Source organism: Tachyglossus aculeatus, chromosome 2, assembly GCF_015852505.1.
Source record: "Tachyglossus aculeatus isolate mTacAcu1 chromosome 2, mTacAcu1.pri, whole genome shotgun sequence".
NCBI classification, from domain to species: domain Eukaryota; kingdom Metazoa; phylum Chordata; class Mammalia; order Monotremata; family Tachyglossidae; genus Tachyglossus; species Tachyglossus aculeatus.
The window spans coordinates 75,419,650-75,424,657 of NC_052067.1; positions in this window are offsets into that span (position 1 = coordinate 75,419,650).

Sequence of the window (5,008 nt, forward strand, 5' to 3'; positions counted from 1 at the left end):
TGGAGGAAGTGAGCTTTCAGTAGGGCTTTGAAGGGAGGAAGAGAGCTAGCTTGGCGGATATGTGGAGGGAGGGCATTCCAGGCCAGGGGAAGGACATGGGCCGGGGGTCGATGGCGGAACAGGTGAGAATGAGGTACAGTGAGGAGGTTAGCAGCAGAGGAACGGAGGGTGCGGGCTGGGCTCTAGAAGGAGAGAAGGGAGGTGAGGTAGGAGGGGACGAGGTGATGGAGAGCCTTGAAGCCAAGAGTGAAGAGTTTTTGCCTGATGATTAGGTTGACAGCCACTGGAGATTTTTGAGGAGGGGAGTAACACGCCCAGAGCGTTTCTGCACAAAGATGATACAGGCAGCAGCGTGAAGTATAGACTGAAGTGGGGAGAAACCGGAGGATGGGAGATCAGAGAGGAGGCTGATGCAGTAATCCAGTCAGGATAGGATGAGAGATTGAACTAGCAAGGTAGTGGTTTGGATGGAGAGGAAAGGGCGGATCTTGGCGATGTTGTGGAGGTGAGACCGGCAGGTTTTGGTGATGGATTGGATGTGAGGGGTGAACGAGAAAGCGGAGTCGAGGACGACACCAAGGTTGTGGGCTTGTGAGACAGGAAGGATGGTTGTACCATCTACAGTGATGGGAAAGTCAGGGAGAGGACAGGGTTTGGGAGGGAAGATAAGGAGTTCAGTCTTGAACATATTGAGTTTTACATGACGGGCAGACATACAGATGATGTCCTGAAGGCAGCAGGAGACATAAACCTGAAGGGAGGGAGAGAGAGCAGGGGCAGAGATGTAGATTTGGGTGTCCAACCACTGGATAAGCCAACTTGATCACCTTGTAACCTCCCCAGCTCTTAGAACAGTGCTTTGCACATAGTAAGCGCTTAATAAATGCCATTATTATTATTATTGTTACTACTGCAACTGCCTCCTTAATAACCTCCCTGCCTCCTGCCTCTCCCCACTCAGTCCTCACTTCACTCTGCTCCCCAGATCATTTTTCTAAATAAACATTCAGTCCAGCTCTCCCCACTTCTCAAGAAACTCTATTGGTTGCCCACCCACCTTCACATCAAACAGAATCTCCTTAACATTGGTTTTAAAGCATTCAATCAGCTCTCTCCCTCTTACCTTACCTTGCTCATTCATTCGATCGTATTTATTGAGCGCTTCCTGTGTGCAGAGCACTGTACTAAGCATTTGGGAAGTACAAGTTGGCAACGTATAGAGACGGTACCTACCCAACAGTGGTCTCACAGTCTAGAAGGGGGAGACAGAGAACAAAACAAAACATATTAACAAAATAAAATAATTAGAATAAATATGTACAAATAAAATAGAGTAATAAATACATACAAACATATACACATATATACAGGTGCTGTGGGGAGGGGAAGGAGGTAAGGCGGGGGGATGGGAAGGGGGAGTTGGGGGAGAGGAAGGAGGGGGCTCAGTCTGGGAAGGCCTCGTGGAGGAGGTGAGCTCTCAGTAGGGCCTTGAAGGCAGGAAGAGAGCTAGCTTGGCAGATGTGCGGAGGGAGGGCATTCGAGACCAGGGGGATGACGTGGGCCGGGGGTCAATGGCGGGACAGGTGAGAACGAGGCACGGTGAGGAGATTAGCCACAGAGGAGTGGAGGTGTGGGTGCTGATATCACTACAACCCAGCCTGCACACTTAACTCCCATAACATCAACATATTCCTTGTACTTTTGATTTTTTTTTAAATCTCACTGCCGATTCCTTACCCACAACCTGGCGCTCCCTTTCTCTTTATATCTGACAGACCACCACTCTCCCCACCTTCAAAGCCTCACTAAAATCCCACCAGAGCCCTTCCCCAACAATGCCCTCATTTCTCTACTCCCTCTCACTTATGTATCACCTGTGCACCTGCACCTGTATGACTGGAGAAGCAGCGTTGCCCAAGGGAAAGAGCCTGGGCCTTGGAGTCAGAGGACCTGGGTTCTAATCCTGGCTCTGCCCCTCACCTGCTGTGTGATCTTGGGCAAGTCACTTAACTTCTCTGTGCCTCCTCTGTAAAATGGGAATTAAGACTGTTAGGCCCACAGATTAGGTTCTATCTACCCTATCACTTAGTACAGTGCCTGGCACATAGTATGTGCTTAAAAGATATCAAGAAAACGTGAGCACTTAATAGTCACACCATGCTCAATCCCAAAGCACTTACATGCACACCTGGAATTTATTTTAATGACTGTTTCACCTTTCTACACTGTAACTTCTGGAGGGAAGGGAAACTGTTGAACTGTACTTTTCTAAGCACTTAGTGCACTGCTCTGCACATAGTAAATGTTCCGTAAATACCGTTGATTGATTGATTAATCTGTAATCACTTTGAGAAGTGATTTCTGCCCCACTCTGGTGTAACCCACTTTGGTAGAACTACAATTCCAAGCCATTCCAAATAGATGAACCTGTATTCAGTTGTAAAGTTCATCAGAATGAACCACGTAGGTTTAGCTGGGTGACTTTGTAAACTCAGGCAGGGAATACGTGGTGATTAGTACAGTGCTCTGTGCCCAGTAAGCACTCAATAAATACCAATGATTAATATTGAAGCCAAAATTGAGCTAAACTAAGGATGCATTTGGAATCTTTAAATCCATCCCAGAAACTAGAGCTGTCAGATATGTTTGTTTTTAGGTTGGATGATGTTCATTATATAATAATAATATATATATAACTGAATTGTGGATGGTCAGTACTGTCAAGAAATTTTTCACGGATGCTCTTGGCTCCTTTTGAGATGCTCCTCAGATTTTGTTTACATTGGTATCTGAGAGACTTCATTTTTAGGAAACAATATTGTCATTGGCTTCCATGGATCAGTTTGTCAACAGAAGCAACAACACTTCATGAATCCCTTTCCTGGTTTTCATTTTGTTCCAGACCTCACTGAAGGGAAAAATGTGGCCTATTTCTCAGTATGCTGCATTGAAGCAGTATGATCTAGCAGAAAGAGCCTAGACCTGGGAGGGACCTGTGTTCTAATCCCGGCTCCACCACTTGTGTGCTGTGTGACCTTGGGCAAGTCACTTTACTTCTCTGTTACTTTGCTCATCTGCAAAATGGGGATTCAATTCCTGTTCTCCCTCCTACTTATACTGTGAGTCCCATGTGGGATCTGATTATCTCATGTCACTTAGTATGATGCTTAGCACATAGTAAGGACTTACAAATCCCATTATTTTTATTAATATTAATGCTATTAGTTAGGTCTAAAGGTACCAGGAGGAGGAGGGAGGGTAACATCAAGTTTTGACAAAGCAGGTTAATTTGTTGTTTGACAAAAACCAAAACCCAGTGGTGAGAAAAGGAACAAAAACACAGCACAGTCTAATTTAAGGGTAAAATAACTTCAGCTGGTGTTTATTTCAGTAACCACATCTCATATCTCTTTTGAATAACCAATTTTACAATGGTGATGGTATAAGATATCAAGCTTTCACATAGCTAATCCTGATGAAATCACTTATTATAGCTGGGTCTCTCACCCAGTCTAAAATTCTCTGGCAGCTTGTTTCCAAGATCCATATCAGCATATTCAAGGGTGGTGCAAAATCAGTGAACCAATAGGATTTCTTGAGTGCTTCCTCTGTGAAGTGTAATCAGTCAATCAATCATAGTATTTATTGAGCATTTACAGTATTTCTTCCCCTTCTAGACTGTGTGCCCATGGCAGATTTGTACTTCCCAAGCGCTCAGTGCTCTGCACACAGTAAGTGCTCAATAAATACGACTGAATGAATGAATATGCAGATCATTGTAATAAGCACTGGTAGAATATAGTCAAGTTAGTAAATATGATTCCTGTCCTCCATAAGCTTACTATTTAGCAGGGAAAGACATCAGTAAAATACATTACAGATAGATGGAAGGAACAGAGTTTAAATATGTGTAAAAAAAAAAGTGCCATGGGGGTTGGGAGGAGAGGTGATTACCCAAGTATTTAGGGGGTGGACTCAAGTACAAAGGTGACAGAACAGTGTTGAGGTGGTAGCAGGGTGTGGGGGCCTAGGGAAGGGGTATTAGGATAGGGATATAGGAGATTAGTCAAGGAAGCCTTCCTGGGGGAGATGTGATTTTACTAGGGCTTTGATAATGGGGTAAGTAGTGGTGTGCCAGATATGAAGGGGAAGGGAGTTCCAGGAAAACAATCAGTGGCATTTTTTGAGCCCTTACTATGTGCAGAACCTTGCACTAAGCAATTGGGAGAGTACAATAAAACAAAATAGCAGACATGTTTTCTGCCCAGGCAGGAGAAATGTGTGAGAGAGAGTTTTTTAGGAGGGTCAGAAGCCCTTAGAACACCAACACTGATGGTCACAGAAAATATGTATCCAAATTAGAACAGGATAAGTGGTCCCAGATTTCTATAAGTGTCTTTCCCTAAAAATTTCAAATATTCTTTAATTTGATATCAAATAGAGTCATATGAAGTAACTCCCTGAGGGAGAGTTGTACTTCCTTGAGGAGTGGGGTGGGAGTCAGAGCTGAGTGACTGGGAGTGGGAATAGGCAGGAAATCACAAATCCAGGGCCTCAGATAAGTGAGATCCAGGGAGATCTCAAATACTGACAGTGTTGGTACCTACTGCTAGATCTCATCACTGAAAGTAATTAGCAGAGTGACCAATTTGTTGAAAAGACAGGCTTGCTCTGTCAAAAGTATTTCTTGTCTTTCCATGACAGTCCCAAGGTAAATGCAGCCTACTAGAAATAACATGGGCCTGGAAATCAGAGACATGTGTTCTAACCCTGGCTCTGACACTTGCCTAAGTCACTTAAGTTTTCCCATGCCCCAATATTCCCAGCTGTAAAATAGGGATTAAAATACCTATTCTTCCTCCAATTTAGACTTTGAGATCCACGTGGCACTCTCTTGTATCTTCCCCAGTGCTTAATACAGTGTTTATCACAATATTAGCATGTAAATATTATAATTATTAATTATTATTATATTTACCTTGCTGAGATTGAGGACTTTTAATAGAGA